Consider the following 22049-nt stretch of genomic DNA (forward strand, 5'->3'; position numbering starts at 1 on the left):
CTTCACTTGAGTATACTTAATAAAATGAACTTGAAGTATACTATTTTTTGGTAAGGGGTATAATAATAAAAATACAATTGTGGGAACTTTGCATCATCATTTAAAAAAAAACACCACCGCACGCTACTGAGAACAGTGTAGTTTTTAGCGAGAAAACAGCAGAAGTGGCACTGGGACCTGCCGCTGCCAGGATTTGCGCAATATTAATGCAGTGTTATTGACCCTTGCTGAGTTTCACAACACTACACTTAAAAAGAAAAATATAACACTTAAAAAAATGTATCTGTATGTTAGCTTGTTCAAAAAAAGCAGAAAAAAATACATCTTACAAAACAAAAAAATAATCTACACACACGATAAGCTTGATTCTGTCCTCATGTTTTGTTTTGTTTGACATTTGAGCAAACTGCAAGCACAGCATCACAATATTAACATGACATGACTTGACTGCTTTATCTTAAAATCAGTATCGTGGCAGATCGTTTGCTTGCTTCAGTAGTTTTAAAAGAACAGTGTCAGTCACATAACAGCAATGTGCTGAGTGAAGACTCTTGGCCTTAAGACAGCCAGTGTGCATTGTGAGAGTCTGATGTTTGCAAAACAAAGACTGTGTGAGAGACTGTGTGGTCTAAATGTAGCCTATGTGGTTTGCAGATTTCTGTTGAAGTGGTACATTTTTAAAATGTAATAATAATTTCAAAACTTAAACAATGCATTAAATGTACTTTGTTGGCCTTGTGGAACAGTATGATTTTTTAAAGAAATTAATATTTGTATTCAGGATGCATTAAACTGATCAAAAGTGACAATAAATGCATTTGTAATGTTATGCTACTCTTTTGATGTTACTCTTTCAATCATGAAAGTATCCTGGAAAACATGTATCACATGGAGAAATTTTTTTTTTTTTTTAATTAATCAAAACACGAAACAGCATGCAAATTAAAATGCAAATAAATATAACCTTCTTTCAAAAACATTACAAAATCTTACCACCTCCAAAACCTTTGAATTGTAGTCTATCATCATGTATTTATGTAAAGTCATTCTTGTATGTAATTTTCACTGTTGTTAGTTTTATTTCAATCCTCTCTCTCATCCATGTTAATACAAATGTGTTATCAAGTGAACTTAACTGAATGGAGTTGTTTGAATTAAATAATGTGTAATGCCAGCTTTATTTGCCATGTGATTGTTCTGCCAGTATACTGCTGGTGAGTGTAACAAAAACTGATCAGTATCATAAGATGTGCCTTTGAACACAACATAGATGAGTTGAGCGACTAAATGCCAATGCATAACATGCAAAAGACAGTCATGCTGGTTTATGCTTGCAAAACTATGGGCCAGAGGACACTTGAGGAGACCTGCTGCACAAACCAGCAGCTACAACTTCATACAACTTGTATGGAAACACTTGATATTGTGTTCCATTTTTGAGTGAAATGACATATTCTAAGAAAAAAAAAAGGTTTTAGTCCCACAAGTACACACTCATATTTTTAATATATTACCATGCTATACAAAAAATAAATGGGTGTAGAAAAAAAATCACTGTTAAATGAAAAACAGCAAGTAACACATTGAATTAAACATGAAGTTTTTTTTAAAGAAGAAAGACTTAAATACACAAAAAAATCAGTATAGTATTTCCTTGCAAAACATATTGCATAATCTTTCACATGAAACTATAATCACTTGATTCAGTCATTACACAGCATTAAAAATGATTATATTGCATACACAATAGAAGTATATATATATACAGACAACACAGTGAGGTTTCCAGTGACCTCAGTTGTCCTCCTTCTAGCAACAAAGTTACATAATCTTAATAATTTACATAATACATGTATCTTGTCTTCACAAGCTCAATAAAATCAGTTCACACATGTAAAACTTGAGTAATCCAGCTCAGTGGATGTGCGAGTGAACTTAACCATTTCAGTTGCAGATAGTTAAAATAGTGTTGTTTTTCAACTAATAATACATAATACATCGGTATCTTACAGTGCAACAAAAAAAGAGTTCAGTTCTGTTTGGTTTTATTTCAGTTGTGGGCTGTGGAAACTGGTTTTCTTCAGTATTAACAGTAGTTATGATTCTTCACTAATACTGGCAAAAAAAATGCAAGTCAATGAAAAGGAATTTACTGAGACTATACCTCAAAGTGTACAAAGTATTTAATTAGTAAACTATCAGTAAAACTATAAGTTCACTTTTAGTATAACTGCAGTACAAACTACAAACATAGAGGTAAACTAGTTGTGTAGGCTACTCAAAGTTTGTTACTGTTATACTTAAAGTATACTTTTATATACTAGAAAGTGGGCCAATTTAGTCCCAAGGAGTACTGAAACAGTACACTTACAAGTATACTACTAGAACACTGATATTTGTATACTTGCTACATAAAGTATACTTAAAGATATACTTGAATTTTACTTAGCATACTTAATAAAATAAACTTGAAGTATACTACTTTTTGGTAAGTGTGGTTCAGTCAGAGTGGGTTAATTCTCAGCATGGCTGCAATACTTGGCCCTTACTGGATGTGCATTTTTGTGGCACTACAACAGCTTGTTGCCATTAAATGGAAAATATCTGTGTCTTTTCAAGAGTCTCACAAGATGACATATTTGCAATACTTTTGTGAACATGAAGGAAAATGAAGTTGAAGCTTTCTGGTAAAGAGAGCAATAACATTAACCAGAAAACATGAGAACAATACACAGAACTGTTTTCCTTGGTTCAGATTTCCATTTGCTTTGTCAAATAGGGAAGCACGTAAATTATGAATAAGTTGATAGTTGATCATGATTGCACACTGCATCTTTTCAAAAGTGTACTCAATAGAAATAGATGTATGTGATAGAAATGGGGTGTATATGTTTATTCATGTGCTTTAATACAGTTTTATTGGCATGCTATCATATATCAAGTGAGCCAATTACACTGTCTAGACAATTTTATTCAGGATTTCTGTCCATAAAAGGCTAAAATTAAGTATTTCTCACGAATTATATGTGATTGCATCACTAAGGAAAGACAAGTACTTCTTTTTCTCTCCAGTCTGGATTTTGTACTTGCTATTAGTTTCTGAAATTATGATTCTGAATATTGAATATTAAATATGGATCAATACTGTGTACATAAGAATTTCAATATACTATTTTAAATTCCTTTATTATGCAAGCACTGCCTAATGCAGCATCTGTGTTAAATCATCTTAAGTCAATGTCTTTTTAATTATACTGACACATTAGGATGTTTTGGGCTAGGTTTTTTTTTATCTAGCACAGATGCTGAGGGGAAAATGTAACTGGCTATTGGGCATTCAAAAGTGCAGCTTTAAGCTTCCTTCAGCCATCAAAATCAATTAAAACAAATATAGACAATTTTACTTTAACAGTCTGTTCTCACTGCCAAAAAAAATCTTGCATCAGCTGAAACAGAGACACAGAGACCATCATTTCATCTTTGACTCTCAAGGAAGATGAATCTCTTTTAAAACACTGAATGAATGAACCTGTGTGTATTACAGTATATACTGTCTTGATCTGAGTTATTGTATCCCATGTTTTTAAACAGTTTTATGTATTTAAAAATGAACCATGGTCTCCTTCTTTCATTTGGTAAATATTTCGTTTTAACAGACTCTTTTGAAAACAGAATGCATTATTATTATTACTTATCAAATATGAAGAGCAATACCTTTGATACGCAAATCCTGATCATGCACCCTCCTTAACCTTAGTACATCTTCCATAAGTAGACAAATAAACTATTTTGTAAGAGGTTTTTCCTAATGGTGAAAGATTATAATTTATAAGATATGTCTTACAGTCAACATTATAATTAAATATTACCCCATATAAAACTGCCAGATTCTGAAGCAAGAGATGGAGGACCCTGATAAAAGCAGTGGGATTCAAAATGAGGATAAACAAGAAGAAACTGATGGTATAGATATAAGTGTTCTAAATATTCTGAAGTTTTTGAAGTTAATGAATAATTATGTTTATTTGTCTAAGCCTAATGATGGGTTTCTATTTCCAGCTGGTTCAGAAACGGATATATAAATGGCTTAACTTTGCATTGCAGACATAACTATGGAATCCTTGTTAAGGGATCTGGGACTAGAAAACCACCTGAAGAATAAACTGACTTTAAAGTCTGTGTTGAAATTAAGGAAACTGTCAGATGTGGTTGAAACTGCACATAGTCTTAGATCTTTGCCGTGGCTTTTCCTCAGAAAGCTCATGATGGTCAGTTCATCAGCCAGAATTATAAAGTGTGCTTCAAACAGTAACCCTCAAACATGTGAAGAAAGCACCAACATCGATGAAGAAAGAAAGGAATCCATCCACTAGATTTGATCACAGCTCTGTTCCACTGTGCCGATCCTTTCCTCCAGCAAGAAATGGCTCTAAAAATGTCATTGTGTCAGTTCTCTGTGCCTTTGCTGCTGCCGAATTGTGACACAGATCAGTTTAGAGGAAGGCAGTATTGTGCTGACTGATTTGCCCCTGATCTCTTTCGTCAGACTAAGAAAAAGCAGTATGTCCAAATCTGAGTTCTTAAACAACTCCTCAGCAACAGACAGCATCATCATGACACTTTTTTTCCACAAGCAACTGGACAAAGGGAACATTCCGAGAAAGATCTCTAATGGGCTTGTTGAAATGAGCTGGTATCTCCCTGGCTGTAAGAAATCAAATGACAAATTCAGAGCCAGTAGCTGTGGCTAATCTCCGTGGGGATATTTCTGATTTTATGGTGCAGTTCACTTTTCTGAGTCAAACGTCATCTGCAGTTTTTCTGTTCTGTGATGATTTGGACTCAAATCAGGTATTTCTGAATCCCCTGCAACTCAAACCAAAATTGGTTCTGGTTTGCACCACAAATTATCAAACATTACAAAACAAATTGGAACAAAGTTTGGCACAGATTAAGCTCAACACAGACTCAGTTATCCTCAAGGACAGGAACAGATGATGCTAAGTTTTGTTAATAAACTACAGAAGGCTGTTGCTAAACTACTTGCAGATTCTACAAAAGTGAATATTGAGTTGTCAGAAATTGCACCTGATCTGGGGATTCGTGTAGATGAAAACAATACCATTTGTCAAAAAGCAAAGGAAAGGGACATTGAAAATATACCTGAATATAAAATAAAGGAACTCCCTTTTGCAAGGGAAACCATGGAAAGAGATATCTACACTGGAGAAAGAGATGTGCCGGCTTAAGGCAAAGAAACAAACATAGTGTTCTACAAGAGTGAACCTAAAAGTAAAATCCACAATCTTAGAATGGAACAAGGAAGGCACGGGTTAAATGAAGCAATAAATCAATTCATCAATGGCTTGTTAAGATCCACGAATGAGCAACTGTACTTTCTCAAATGGATGAAATGAATTTGGATCATCTTACCAAAAAACACCTGTCCAGGCTTGAGGAACAATATAGGGAGGTATGTAGAAATCCCACAGAAGATAAAGAATGTTTGGATATCAGTTTGCCAACAGCTCTTTAGGAGTCCAGCACTTTATGAGAGAGATAAGCCAACTCCACGAGTCTGCACACTTCCAAGGAAATTGGAACCACCCTCATCTTAAAAAAACTGCCAGAAATTTGTGCTCAGTTAAATGCTAAATTGGATTTCCTCTAGTACTTATTGATGGAGATGCATCAAATATGCCCATGACATGGATTAGAGATGTGCTTGTGGTACTCAACAAACTGACATCACCTAACAACAGAATATAAATTGTGACAGTTTTAGGAGTTCAAAGCACTGGGAAATCACAATGTTTGGAGTTTCAGTTTGCTGTTAGCAGCGGCAGATGCATGAGAGCCGCCTTCATGCTTCTAATAGCCGTATCTGAGGAATTCAGATCAGAGCTTCAGTGTGACTATATCCTTGTAATCGACACAGAGGGATTAAAATCTCTAGAACTGGTGAAGCTAGCTGATAGTTAGGAGTATGAAAACAAACTTGCTACTCTGGTTGTTGGACTGAGCAGCATTACAATTGTCAACATTGCCATGGAAAATGCTACAGAAATGAAAGACACTCTGCAAATTGTTGTCCATGCCTTTCTCCGCATGAGAGAGGTGGGGGAAAAGGCCTGTTGTCATTTTGTGCATCAAAACACTGCAGATGTTGTGTGCGTAAAAAAGATCTTGAGAGAGAAAATATTTTCTTGGACCAGTTAGATGCAATGACTCAAGTAGCTGGACAAATGAAGAAAATGGGCAACAGCAAGAAGTTTACAGATATTTTAGAGTATAACATTGATAAAAACAACTGGTACATACCTGGATGTGGCTTGGAACTCCTCCAATGGCACCTGTTAACACTGGCTGCAGTAAAGAGGTGATTAACTTAAAGAACGGCATACATGACATTTTCAAGACAACAAAATTCTCAGCACAGGATTTTGTGGCATTTGCTGAATGGATTCGAAGTCTCTGGACTTCTGTTAAATTTAAAAAAAAAATATATATTTTAAACTTTCGCAACACCATTGTCACTGAAGCGTACTCCAAACTTTGAGTTTAACACTTGGGAATGGGCTTTCAAGAAGCACATGATTGACTGGTACACAAAGTTTGAAACCCAAATCACCAACATGGATACAATGTCCATGAAGTCAATGCATGCCATTGATTTTAGGCACACAGACATTTTTTCCAGTGTTCGCTTTTAAAACAGCTGCTTCAGAATGATGACTTCAAACAATATTTGTGAGTATGTGCAAAAATTATGAGAAATTTGTAACTGAGTGGATTTTAGAGAAGAAAATTTTTCAAAGGAAGATGCCTTTCTCAAGTTAGAGATGAAGCATTTGAACATCATCATCACCAAAATCAGTGAAGCTGTTGTAAGTGCACAGAAAAAATACATGCATCTTCCATAGCAATGACAGTGGAGATGAAACAAAAAAAACATCCACAGTTTTATAACCAGTATCTTCACATATCTTGATAAAGCGCGTGGTCACACCCATCTGACAACCTCAATGCAACTTTGACTTTAAACAATTCTAATTCTACTGAGTTTGCAGATTGCCTTTAAATTATCAATAGACAAACTGCATCAGATATTAGAAGATCAGCTACGCAGTGTAAGTGATGTGAGATATAAGTTAACCAGACTCTCAGTGAACAAACCTCAAGAGGAGCTCTTCAGCAGAGTGTTTGGCTGTGGGGAAATGTGTCCATTCTGCAGCTGGTGGAAAAGACCATACTGAACAGTTTGCCTCGGTTCATCGGCCAGAAGGTATTGGTTACTACAGCTGGGTTGACACAAACAAATTAGTCCCTGACTTATGCTCATCTCTCATCGCTAGCGAAAAACAATTCCAATGTAAAGACACAGGACATGAGTGGCATCCATAAAAGGAATACAGAGAGATCTATGCTGACTGGAGGATACAGCCTGACGATACTGTTGAAGCCACTGATTTCTGGAAGTACATCTTTACCAAGTACAACACAAAATTTGCTGAGAGATAAAATTTAAAACTAGTCGACATACCTGCTGATTGGCATTGCATCTCTGTACACCAGACAAATGAATGCTTGGATGTTAAAAACTTTTTTGCTCAATGACAATCAGTTGAGAAAAAAGCCTTGAAATCAAGATTGAGCTTGTAAGCATCTATTAAAGTTTGTAACCAAAATATTGATTAACACAGTACAACATTTTAATTATTATTTATATTACTATCAAACATTGCTCGGATAAAACAAAATGAATGACCTTTTGTCACTTATGTCTTTCTCACACTGACTGTGGCAAATATTTTATACTATGAACAGTGTCAACATAAAATTTTGAAATGTTTTATATTTTACATGTGTGTACATCATGTGCGCATAAAAAGCATTTAGGACCATTTACTAAATAGAATTATAGAAGTTACTTATAAAGAAAAACAATAAAGCTCTTAAACTTCATTAATTGGTCTCTGAAGTTTGACTTTTTAGAGTTGAAAGCACTGGCCTTATATGTTTCATAATATAAAGCACTTATCCATTTGCACATACAGTACACACAGTTTTACAGTTTATTGAGCTGTACTAAAACTGCACTCAAACATATTTCATTTTTTCAAAGCAGCAATAGTCAAAAAGATTCTCTACACCAAAAACTGCAGTCCTAAATAACAAAAATGGTTCATTTAAAGACCTATAAAAAAACATATATTCTAAATTCAACCTAATACTGACAAAATAAAAATGCTTGCAGTTTATGGTAAATATAATATATATATATATATATATATATATAAAAAAAAAATCCTGCTTGCTGTCTACAGGAGGACACTGACCAAAGTTGAGAAATAACTGACAGTATAAAAGAGAGATTCATAACACAAAGAGAGAAAAAAAAACCCTGGCAGAGTAACATGACAAAAGTTTGAGTAATTCAAAACCTTTACTGTGTAGTGGAAGAATGAACTTTAAACAAATGATAGTATATACAAAAACATATCTAAATATTGTTCAGTGTAATATGAAACCGTGTTCCAAAAACATGGTACCTTACCATCGGACAGGTAAATACATTCTGATAAATCTGGAAAAATGGTCAAAAAGCAACTTAAGTTTTATTAGCTTTCTAAAATAAAATTGAAGGCAAATATGTTTTTTTCAAAGCCAGTAACATCAAAAGAGTTTTTCCTTTTCTGTCTTGGCACAAAAGGTGTCATTCATAGTGCAAGTTTATTTCTCACGTTAAATCAACACAGAAAAGAATCCTTCTAAATATCCTTCATTATAATTTTCACTAGTGTGTAACATTAAAGATAATAAGGAGAACACTTACCACAGTGTTTCATTTGAAATTTCAATTGTCATTTAAAGGAATCAAAATCATTTTTTCAAATTTCACTTTCACAAATGAACTTGCAGGATTTATGACATTCCATCATGTATCCTTCATTGATATTTTTTTCCATTACCCAAAGGAAATTTTGGTAATATGATTAAGGATGTCAAAAACCCTACCAACATCTTATGCAAATTCAATTTACTGCGAGCATTCCTAAAACAAACAACATGACACTCATAAACAGAGTAAGAACAAGCAACTTTTCTTCAAAATTAACCAGTTTTTTTTTTTTTAAAACAATACTAAAGGAGCTTTTGGGTGACAACTCTTCACACTGACAGCTTTATTAGGTCTTCACAAACCCATCTATCCCATCCCATCCCACTTTTTTTTTGGACTGTGTTGATGTCACACCAATTGTAACCTTCATGTCTCTTTTCATTATTTTACATTTACTAGAAAACTCAAATCAAATGTGTGCAACAAGGTTTTCTCCTTCTATAGTTGAGTCTTTAACAGCTGGTGGTCTGAAGTGGCGTTTCAGTGAGAATAGACCTGATGCTTTTAGAGTCAGAGTAACTGTCCTCTTCCTCAGAGCTCAAGGTGCTTTCCAGAGGTTGGGCGTCGTGATTGCTGAACCTTCCTCCTAACAAACAATCACACACATTATAATAGAGAAACCAATATCAGCCATAGGCCTGTCAATAGTTTAGCATTGTAAGTGTACCCTCTAGTGGCCAGAATGTTCATTACAACTAATAAAATGGTTTATTCAACAAAACCGAGGCCTAAATGCATCTGCTGTCAATGGTGGGAATTAACTAGCTAAAGATAGTGACACTACTGACTTCTAAATTTTTCATTAGCTCAGATGTTTTCAAGACAGTGGAGCTTTTTCACATCAGGCACGCCTGACATATATGTGTATCTTTTTTAAAATAAATATATTAACACATTATTCTTGATTTTTTGATGTGGATATTTGATAGAAAACTCACTTGAGAGCTCGTTCTCCAGTGCATTGGCTTTGGCCTGTTGCGCCTCCTGCAGCTCCCGCTGCTCCTCAAGATCCCGCAGAAACCTTCCGCCTAACGCCCTCCAGACGCTCCACCTCCGCCTCGCTCTCATCCAGCTGCCGCTTCAGGGCCTTCACTCGCAGAGACAGCTATTAGAGACATGAACACACAGCAGCTGTTTAGATACACTGCTTCGTCCACACATCATTTATAGGAATGATAAATAACATCATAAAAAAATGACCTTTCTATTTTAAGTACATCAAGTACATAGCCTAATGTGCATGTATGTATGTGCTTACCTGGTCTCTCTGTTCAGCATGTTGACTCCGCTCCTGGTCCAGGGTGGCTGTCACTTCCTTAAGTTTTCCTGTCCATTCTCCTCTGAGCTGCTAGAATGGTGTTTTTTCTCTCTAAATGCACAAAAGACAGATAGATGCTTTATTAATATCCAGTTATGTGCTGATTGTGCTTGTGTTTGTCCAGTTGTTTACTTTTCTTCACTACGCAAACGGTCCTCCAGTTCCTGACTCTTGTTTCCTAGCATCGCAACTCCAGCAGAGGGACGAGTCTGAGTGCCCATATCAGCGATACGAGACTTTAACTCCTTCACCTGAGAGACCAAGAGAGATGATACATGAAATATAGAGGGATGACAGAATGTATGTGTTTTAAACACATACAGTAATAATCTATAAATGTGACTTAATAGTGTCAAACATGCATTAAACTAATATTTTTCCTAATGTCTTGCTTTCACGGTGTGTTTTCAATCTTCTGATCTAAAGTCTATTAATAAAAAGGTGTCTGTGTGTACCTGTCTCTCCAGTGCACTCTTATCCATCTCAAGATCATGTCTGGCTGAACGTTCCTGCATGAGTTCAGAACGGAGCTGATCCACCTAGATTAAAAAACACATTTATATTAAGCTTATGTTTGCAAATGAATCAAACATAAATACGATAATCTGTGTACCTGCTCTCGACTGCGAGCAATGCGTTCATTCCAGTAGCTCTGCTCCACTCTTCTCCTCATCCAACTCAATTTCTAATGTCTTCACTTTGTCCTGAAACAAAAATGTGCACTTTTGAACATATATTACTGAAACAGCCTATTTTAATTTCCCGTCACTCTTAAATCATATGGACATTCAGAAAAGCCTCTAAAAAGAAAGACTGGTTGCTGTCTAGTTGGAGAAGTCTAGGTGCCAGACCTACACAGTTACCTCAATCAGACGGATCTCTCTGCTGCGGTCCGGTCTGTGAGCTTCTCTCCGTCTCCAGCTCGTTCTCCAGGTGTTTGAGACGGCTGCTCAGCAGTTCTTTATCCAGCTGAGCGCTGTCCCTCTCCTCTGAGCACGACAGTAGTTCTTTCTTCAGACGAGACACCTGAGAAACACACACCAAAGCACTGAGTATCTATGCTGTGATCTGAAAGGTTGTAAGTTCAAGCAAGAGCCAGATCAAAGGACCAGTGGACACTCATGGCATCCAAAGTCAATAACAATAGAGGTAAATGTGCTGATGGATAGAAGCAGTGGGAATATTCTCACAGAAAACGTCTTGATTTTCAGGAAGGATGTCATTTTTTTGCCCTATAAACACTGTGTTGTACTTTAGCACTATGTGTATACTATCTAGTGAAAGCTGGTCTGTCTCACCTCCTCCTGGGTGGTCTTTAGGAGGGCCTGCGCTCTCTGCTGCTCAACCAGCCTGTCTTTACTGAGTCTCTGAGCATCCTGCAGCTCTCTACGAGAACGATCCCCCTGAATTCATCCAACTGAGACTGAAGAACCTGCACCGACTGACGTGAATCTCCCATCATAGTCTCCATCTGAAAGAAGAAAAATGAACATAAAAAAAAAATAAATGCTGTTCTTTTATAACTTTCTATTCAAAGAATCGTTTCTTGAGCAGCAAATCAGCATGTTAGAATGATTTCTGAAGGATCATGTGACATTGAAGACTTGAGTAATGATGCTGAAAATTCTGCTTTGCATCACAGGAGTAAATTAGATTTTAAAATATATCAAAATAAAAACTGCTATTGTAATAACATATAACAACACTTCTGCCTTTGGTGAGCATAAGAGACTTCTTTCAAAACTTTGGTGAGCATAAGAGACTTCTTTCAAAAACATTTTAAAAATATTGCACCAACCCCAAACTCTTGAAGAGCTGTGTTATGTAAATAATTAATAATAATAATAGAAAACATTTATTAACTACACAAAAACACACACACCCCCTTATTGATCTTCTCCAGCGATCGGTCCAGCAGTCTCTTCTGCTCCTCAATGTCGCTTTTGCTGCGTCTCAACGCTTCCCGTTCTCTCTCCCTCTCCTCCAACCGTCTGCTGAGCTCCTCTTTCTCCTGACCCAGTCGAGAAGCGGCACGCCGGGACTCCTCCAGCTGGTTCCTCAGGCTCCGGTTCTCGTCCTCCTGAACATCTGAGGAGCTGTCAGGAACACTGGAGTGCAAGCGTGTCTGGAAATGAAAAGTGGAAGACAAACTAAATCAGAAGAGCTGAATCATTATGCCAATCATTTTAAAGCAAAATGCTTAAGTGCAAAAGGGATGTTTTTACCATGCGTGCTATTCTCTCTCGTAAGCGAGCATTGGCCTCTTGAAGTTCTAGGTTGCTTTTCAGTACCTTGATATTGCTCTGATGTGGAGGGCTACACAAACAAGAAGTCAATAGAATAAGGGAACAAATATAACATTATTTTAAAGTACTTTTTCTTTTCCTCAATTAAGTAATAAAGCTGTATAAAGTGACAAAATCCCAGTACATCAAAAACATATTTAAAATTCAGCAATAGCGAGCGAGAGGTTCGACCAATGAGACGTAATCTTTTAAATAGGCCAGTTAAGACAAAAACAAATATGGATGAAATAGGATTTAATGCACCCTGATAGCTTTTTAATAATCATCATTTCAAGAATTACCTGTTGTGTTTTTCTCCAGCACTTTCGTGAGTTTACCTCTTTGTCTTTCTTTGATTGATTTATTAGTCTGTCAATCTCTGCCTTCACCTCCTTCTCTCGATTCTCATTTGGCTCTTGATACTGATTTAAGCTCCTCCTCCCTTTTTGCTGCATCTGCTTTCTGTTTTTCCACTTCTGAAAGAGCTTTCTTCAAATCATCCTGGCACCGCTGCAGCTCCTGAAAATGCAAAATAACTTTTTATACCAGGCTAAAAAACATATCTAAGTCACAACGAACCATAGAAGAGATTAAACAGATTGTTGCATTGTATTTGTATCTTACCTTCATTAAAGCATTTGAATCAGTTTCATCTGGTTGTTTCTTAACTGTGTACAGCTTCTCTTCCAGTTCTTTCTTCTCCTGCTGCAGGCCCGCAGCAGCCTGTCCAATGAGACAACACAAATTAAAAACAAACCAACACACACACACTATCACATTCAGCTATTCACTAAAACATTTCATCGAGTAGAAGAATCAACATCCTATAGAAGTCGGTTATATCAGAATTAAAATGATTTATGACATAAAAGAAAAGATTTGATAAAGATTTGTTTGAGCGTCCATTTGGATAACCTGCACTAGAACTTTGACATATATTAGTAGAAGTGTATATGATGCACCAGCTCAGATAGTGAGATTAAAGGATTTTATTTTGATTAGTCTTAATTATAGCCGAGTAATTTTATAACCTGCAGCCAAACTGAAATCAGGTTTCATAGATTCTAGTTTAGTGTGTCAGTTTTCACCAGGGCCAGATTTTACAACAAGTTACTGATTTACACTAAAACACTTCATCAGTTATAGTTAATTGATGATTAATTTCTGCCAGTGGTGTCAGTAGTTATGGCCTACTACCGGACCTGTCTCACTTTTGAAATGCGCTGCGCACTGCCCCCGTCTGGCAAACAAGAACATAGAAACAGAAAGACAACAATAAACATTTAACAAGCACAGCTGACATGGACATGTAGCATGAAGCTCATAAAGCACATGAAAAACGCAAACAAACTAAGACAACATATAAAACAGATAATGAAACCTGTAGGACAAGATTATGAGTTATAGTTTCAGATCAAATCCTGCTGTAAAAAACTAAATGTGCTTTAAAACATCTGTTTTCAGTGTATTTTTGATCAAATAAATGCAGCTTTGCTGAGCATAAGCAATTTTACAGACCCTAAAATTTTAAACAGGAGTGAGTGTGAACTGGATACAGGATAATAACAGTATCTACATGTGAAGTAACACATCAGGCAAATGAAATGTGGATCTTTTATCCTACAGGACCAGAAGCCAAGCATGTATTAAACGTACTGAAGTCTGAATGTAGAAAAAGGGTGTTGTCACAAGATTGTTTGTATATGATTACAGATGATGAGTCTCTTAACTCTTAGACAAATATGGACTTGAACCTGGGAGTGACAACCTTAAGATCTTACTAAACAATTTATGAAATTATTAAACAATGTTTTATGTGATTCATGCTGCATAGCTATGGTTATGTTACTACACATACTGTAATTTTTAACTGATGGTTGTTAATCATAGTGCTGGATGTCCTAACGTTACTGGTGGGCTTCAACACTTATTTGCAAGTAAAATAAACATCAAGTTCACATCACATAACCGAGATTCACCAAAAAGTTGGAATCACTATATAACATATTTGTTTTAGAAGTTGATGTTCCCCCCCTTGTGTCAGAGCTTACTCCCGGTTGGCTGAGCCAAGCTGCTCCTTCCATTCGGTCCCTCTGCTCTTTGTATCCCTCCAGCCTCCTCCTCCAGAGCCAAGATGGAAGCATTAACCTTCTGACGCTCCTCCTCGATTTCCAGCTGAGACTGTGGATAAGGCCAGAGGAAAAGACAACAGGTATCAGTGAAAACAATTCAAGATTGCAAAAAGTTCTTCTCACAACGGTTTGGACAACAAAACAGATCACACATCAATCTGAATCAATCCAGCCTAGGTATCAGGGCTGATGTGACAAGTGATAAAACATTTCTCTGTGAGGAAGGGACTCAGAACGTGAGACACAGGCAATAATTTGTCTTGTAGTGTATGTTCACCTGTGAGACAGTCTCCATGCTGTGACCGCAGGGCGCCCATGTCTTGACTGTACTGCTCTCTCAGGGCCTCCATTTCTTTATCATGTGACTCCACCTCATCCTTCAGGGCTCCTTTCAGAGCGGTGAGCTCTCGCTCTCTCTGCCTCAGGGTGTCCTCCAGTTTCTGCTTCAGCATCAGAGACTCTGACAACGCTCTGCCTGCACCGTCATCAAGTCCTGCAGAGAAAAAGTGTGTTTAAGGGAAAACTAAATTTCAGTATCAAAATCCGGTTTATAAAGAATAGTATCTTACAAATGATTTTTTTCGATAGCTGACGTAAGGGTCATTAATAGCAGACATCGCAATCATTCTGTATCATAATCATAATAATTTTTGTGTGCGTACTAGCTGCATTGTGTCGGACTGAGGTGAGTTTTCCAGCGTTCGTCTGAGCTCCTCCTGGAGCTGAGCTAGCTGATCCTCCTGCTGCCGGTAAGCGAGACTCCGCTGCCTCTCGATCCATACGCAGCTCCACCATTCTGAAAGAGAGGGAAGTAAAATATTAGACAAATCTAATTCAAACTCCACAGGGTTATATTTTTCTGTTGGCAAATGCACATTTGCTTCTTGTTTTAATGCACATAGAGACCTCACTGGTCCTGGTTTTCCTGTAGTTCTCTCTTGAGCCTTGTCCAGGGGTTGCTGGAATTGTGTGTTTTTGTTGAACGCCTGCTCCAGTTCAGACTTCAAATTGCTGTCAGTCACTAAGATCTGCGGACCCTGTGGGAGCACAAAAACCCCAATGCGCTTTAACAATTACTGTAATGATTTGGGTTCAAAAAAAAAATAAGAGCTGTACTGGACTGAATGCTGAAAAGTTCACACTTACAGTAATGCATTTACAATCAAATCTCTATGGGTTTACAAATGCTCAAGTTTTCATTAAAACGCGGCGTGTCAAAATGATTGTGAGTCTATGATCAGCTAAAGGTATTTAAATGTTATCCTTGTAGCGCACACTGGGCTACTGTTTCTCAAGGGCAGCTGAGCAGGCCGTACATGATGTTGACGTAAATCCCACAAAAAAACTCCTTCCTGTTGTCTTGCGGTGCATTATGTGAAAGTTCATAGACTATTAAGGTTTGAAAGGGTCCGAAATTATAAAGACTGAATAACTTTCCACAGACAAGAGTTGGTTTTAAGTGATTTTATCACACAGTATTCTCATGTCAAGCACCGAAGCGTCACAACTGGAATTAGCCTGAAATAGTCTCCTGAAACCGCCAAATATCCAACTTACATTGTACAGTGTTAAAGCACCGTAAAATTAAAAATATACAATAATAATAAAATAACATTTTTGCACGTTTTTCACAAACCGATGGGGAAAAAATAAATCTTTTAATCTACAATTCTCCGAACATTATAAAATAAATAGGTAAATATTTAAATAAATACATGTAAAACAAAGACTTTCCTGATTTAAAACATGAAAATATATAAAGAGAAATAAAAAATTACTACTGTGCTGGAACCATATACTTAGGATTTGTTTCCATTTTTATTCATTTAACTATTGAACAAAAAGTCTTTATTAAGGCCTTATTAAACCAGAACACATGTAGCTTTGTTCCTACAAGCTGCAGCACCAAAACAAACATGCATATTTCTACAAAGGAGAGGTTCGGTGTCATCTTGAGGCTATGCATATTCTCTTACAGCAATATAATTTTCTCAAATAGCCCACGGTCAGGAATCACTACATTCTGTCTGAGCTATACATTACGCTAGTTATTCTTACTGTCAGTCACATGATTGTGACTCCTGATACACAGATACGCCTAAATGAATCCCATGCCTTAATATCTGCACATGGCCCGCTGATCTTAATTATAAATGAGGAAAACAGTAAAAACAACATATAATTAGATCTGAAACAATCCACACAGCCAGTAGGCAGCTGTGTGCTCCTCAAATAACCCAGGGAGCCTATCAGGGATATCGCATTCAGACTATTCAACTGCTGTTGCCATCATTATAATGACCACACATGGCTACTGCGAGGTCATTTGAACTGACCTCTTGTGTTGCAGGGTCTTAAGTTACTTTTTGAATAAAAAAGATCTCATAAATTAACTATTAAAGTCATCTTATTAGAAGTAAACCTCCAACACCAATGTAAATCAGAACAATTAGACATGTAGATAAATTTTAGGAAGAATACAACCTGATCAGTTCAAATGATAATCATACACTACCATACACAATACAACTAGGTTTTTTAAAAGAAGTGTCTTATCACCAAGGCTCTATTTATGGGATCAAAAATAGAGTAAAAAACAGTAATATTGCTTAATATTATTACAAATAAAAGTATTTTTTTTATTTTTGTAATATATTTTAAAATATAATTTACTTCTGTGATGCAAAGCTGATTTTTCTGCATCATCTCCAGTCTTCAGGTCCACATGATCCTCCAGAAATCATTCTAATATGCTGATTTGCTGCTCAAGAAACCATTTTTATTATCAATGTTGAGAGCAGCTGTGCTGCTGTAATATTTGTTGAAATTATGATGCAGTTTTTATTTTCAGAACTATAAATGTACAAAAGAACAGCATTTATAGAAACAGAAACTCTTTTGTAACATTATAAATGTCTTTATTGTCATAAACTTTTAATCAAATTAACGCCTCCTTGCTTAATAAAAGTACCAACTTCTATTCGAACTTCTATCTCCAAGTGTCTGAAAAGGTGCACTCCATGCTTAAATGAGCTTAATTAACGACAGTCGCAACGCAAGACGTCTCCCAGCAGTACTGCCCACAACAACAACAACAGAGTTATCATGATGGACGATGCGACCATTGGCATATGACAGCATAAGCAGGCTGGTACACTGAGTGGCCATTAAAACCAAACAGACAGGTTGAGGGGAAAACCCTCCATCTCAGGCATCCATTTTCATTGTAACTTAATTATTGATGGATCACAAAGAGCGAGCTCTCAACCACGTGGCCCTAATCAGCTTTCCTTGTTAGGCGACGGGTTGCCAAGAGACGGCAGGAGGATATTTCACATGCCAGGAAGCTTATGCACACACGTAGGGGGGGAAACAATATTAGGAAGAGACACCACACGCCCATGCCATGGGTGTACGTACAGGAAGATACAGAACCGTCTTTAAGATGGATATTTATTCTCCAAATTAAATTATTTGCGTACTATCATTTTGTTCTAAAGCATTAAAGGATCATAATGTCTTCTGTAGTCATAAGATGGCTTTGTGTTAAACTTTTTTGAAAAGTTGTTGTTGTTTATTGATAAACTGCTATGAGAACCAGATCAGTCCAAATTCATCGCTCAGACCGGTTTTGTGAACTAAATGAAAAACATCCAATTCAAAAAGCCATGATTCGTTAACAAACTAGACAATGGACATCTCTCTCATCAACAGCATGCTAGGAAAAACAAGTGAATTTAATTTTAGCCTGAAATCTCTAGCAAATGACTTCAGAAAACTGAAATAAAGAACTTAAGTCATATGTACCACTTTCCTTTGGGTATTTTCATGGACAGTCATGTCTTGGGCTTTTTGTGTCATTTTGGCAGGCCCAGTTAATAATTAAACTCAATAAATTATAATAAAACTCAAATTAAGAATTAAAATTATAATAAAAAAAAAAAGTCACCTTTTGTGTTTCCATGGAACAAAGAAATTTCATATAGGTTTTGAACAAATGAGGCACTGAGTAAATGTTACTGGAATTTCCCTTTTGGTGCACTGGCGGCCCTTAAATAAAGCCTCTTCTTAGCTGACCTACTTTTTTTAAAAATTCATAATAATGATCATTGTCTCTTTAACAAGCATGCTAATTCTTCACACACAAAAAAACTTGTCTTGTTGCTGTTTCTCTCCTCTCACTGTCTCAAAAAGTATCTTTCTCACAATCATGCACAACAGGGATCGATCTGCAAAACCATGGGCATTACACACACCACACACCCTCTCTAGATGTAGAGTTTCGTCATTCAGCAGACACTGCTGAAGCACTATTCAGTGCTGGGAAATGCAAACTGATTTATGAATAAAAGCGTGCTTACCTTCACCCCACAGAACCTTTCATGATGAGGCTTGCTTTTGTGTTTGATGGCTGACCATCAACTCTCAATAGACCTAGTGTGTGTAGAAAATATAGAATGGGAATAGAGAATTGAGAGCCAGAGGGACAGACCCTGAGATTATGGCATGCTCTAAAGAAAAATTGTAATGAGCTATCTATGCCCAGGGCTGCTAGGGTGTTTATAAGTGGGTTTTAAGCATGTTTTAGGCTATTCGAATGGTTTTGAATACTACTCCATGCTAAAGTGTGAGTTGTATTACAGCATGTTGATATTTGTTGAAGCCCATATGAGCAAAACATTTAAAATAGTATAAGTTTACAAATCATATTATTCAGTTTATCTCTCGAGTCACTCCTACAATATTACAGCTGTCATCCAGTAACCTTGTTGTGGGAAATCAAGCCAAGCCTTTCAAAAAAAAAGTAGCATAATGTATGTCTAATAATGCTAATTCTCAGTATTAACTAGTTGCTTATTAGCATGCTTATTATTAACATATCTGCTGTTGATTAAGTACTTATAAAGACATATTCTGCATGACCATACTACAGCCATCCTACTAATCCGACCTTACCCAATAACTATCTTTACTATGACTAAGCAGCAAATTAGGAGTTAATTGAGGTTAAAAGTTGTAGTTAATTAAAATAAAGACCTTAAAATAAAATGTGACTGTATGTTCTTTATGAATGGTACTTCACCAACCGGATGAATATATGAGAAATACATTATATAGGCAACTTTAAGGCTCTGTAAAATAACTTGGACGAGAATTATCATACCCCTCTTTAAGTAGGTTGTAAATGGCTTGTTTGGTCTGGGTATCCTCTCCATTTCCGTTTAGCTCTGCCCTCGTGGTCTGGCTCTTTATGAGGGTCAGGGGTCACCTGGAAAAAAGACATATCAAACATGTGTTACTTTTGAAAGTACCATACATAAAAAGTGCTCCTGAAATAGGTGCCAATCAAAAAAACTTTGAGGCAGTTCTCTAACCAAAGGTGTATGTTTAGCGCCTTTCAAAAGCATGCTGACATCTTCAGCAAATCCCGTATGTACAAAATGATTAACAAGCAGAAAGCATTTTCAATTGGACTGGGAAAAAAAGCATGAATATGTCCCCCCAAACATTTTTCCAATGTTTACAGATTTTTATTTTTAAAGCATGCTTTTCCAAACCACTTTTAAAGTTACAATGAAAATAATGTGGTAACCGATCTTCTCTTTCATACTGTGAAGAAAATCGGAATGTAAGGACTACTTTTATAAGAAAAATGTAGTGTGGGGACTTAGGTTGTATTGAAAGGTTCCTGATTGGATTTTTAAGGTGTGCCAAATTTATGCAAGAAGAAGAACAATATCTTGAGGACTCACTGGTTTCTTTGGTAGAGCAGGTGGTGCTTCTTTGGGCACAAACAATTTTGGAGATTGGCTGAAGGTGACGGGTTTGGAATTGGGCATAGCGGCCACTTTAGCCACAGAGGTGGAGTTCCTCGTCCTAGAACTGCCCGGGTTGATGGGCTTTCGGAAAGTGAGCTAAGTTTGGGCACTGTATGCTGGAGTAATAGGAGCATAGGGGTTTATCGTTGGGTGATGTTGGTGAGGGGCTCATCTGTGTAGGTTTATTGAGAAGGCGCATTTTCCACCTGTGAGACCGGACTTGTTATCTAGGTGAATCCGAGTTCGGGGACGTTCTGAGTTTGACCAACTCACCAGAACTAGCACACATAAAGCCGGCAATTGAGTTTAATTAATTGGAGCCAGTGACTTTGTGTCTAATAGCTGGGTGACTTTGTCATCATCCAATGAGGGTCCATTTAGCCCCCATCCACTTTCCATAAAGTACTCCCGCAATACCATTCTGCCTGACATTCCGAAGACCTGATGCTTCGTTAAAAACAATCATCGTCCTTCTTGTTCCACCTTGGGAGCCCAGAGCAGAAGGGGTGAGATGTTCTGTCGTTACCTGGGCTCAGCTTCTCCTTGAGTCCCTGCCTGGGCTGTCCGTCACCAGGTGGCTCTCTTAAGGGGCTCCCAAAATCCTCATCTGGCGAGCTAGGTTGGTCCGCGGGGGCTATAGGAACCCCATGGGGAGTCCGAGCCCCTTCCCTTTGTCCCAAGATGCAGGGTGTTGTAAATGGGGAGGTTCGAGAGACAATTGGAGCGAGCCACTCTGGATTTGTGGTTGAGTCTTCAGGTTGGTACCACCCGTAAGAGAGAGTCCCTAACTTTTCTCCGTCCTTAAGCACAGCGTATGGTTGTCCCGGAAATGCCTTGCACCCGCACCAGCTACTCCATACTTAGACGGTGAAGGGAGTCCCGTTATTGTTGCCACCAAACTCACCCAGCCAGTCGACTCCGAAATGTCTGGGACCCTCCGCCATCGTCATCCAAATCTTTGATGAAGCGAATCTGGACACCATAGTCCAGAGGGGGCTTCCTGTCTGCTGAGAGGGAGCTCATTTGTGGACCTGCTGTGGGTGCAAGACAAAGAATTTAATAAAATCAGTGCACTAGCCCATTTAGAGACTAAACTAAACGGCTAGATTGTTTGGTGGGACTATTGACGGGAGACCAACAAGGGCAACAGACACACAAAAAAGCCGCAACATGAAAAACAAAGCAATAAACCAAAAAAGGGGAACTCCCTAGTTACACTCCCTTATTTACATTTTCAAATGAAAACAACAAGCTGTGTGGGATAGATTTTACCGTCTGATCAAAAGATGTAGAATTTTTAGGTTCAACAGGAAGTGGACACTTCATTTTCACAACCTACATTCTCTGGAGTTTTTTCCCTGTCTACTGGAAATTCTTTACAAAGATTTTTTTTCAAAGACACAGTCACCTGAACATTCTGCTGTTGGGATTATAAAGTTGTCCAACCCCATTGAACATGCTAGTGATTCATGTAAATCACAACCCTAACCCTAAACCCATGGCATGGAGTGTAGGGCCCACAAAACATTCACAAGCTAATTTTAAAACACAAAAACATCTTCTCAGTGTTGTTATTCTTAACTAAACTCTAAA

The 22049-nt window shown here is 37.2% G+C and overlaps 2 pseudogenes; one reads left to right on the forward strand and one right to left on the reverse strand.

The window, feature by feature from the left end:
• The first annotated feature begins 4112 nt into the window (after nt 1-4112).
• Nucleotides 4113-4998, forward strand: LOC122140842 (annotated as a pseudogene).
• A 4207-nt stretch (nt 4999-9205) lies between these two features.
• LOC122140756 lies at nt 9206-21479 on the reverse strand (annotated as a pseudogene).
• Between the last annotated feature and the right edge of the window lie 570 nt (nt 21480-22049).

This window comes from Cyprinus carpio, chromosome B19 (genome assembly GCF_018340385.1).
Source record: "Cyprinus carpio isolate SPL01 chromosome B19, ASM1834038v1, whole genome shotgun sequence".
Classification (NCBI taxonomy): Eukaryota; Metazoa; Chordata; class Actinopteri; order Cypriniformes; family Cyprinidae; genus Cyprinus; species Cyprinus carpio.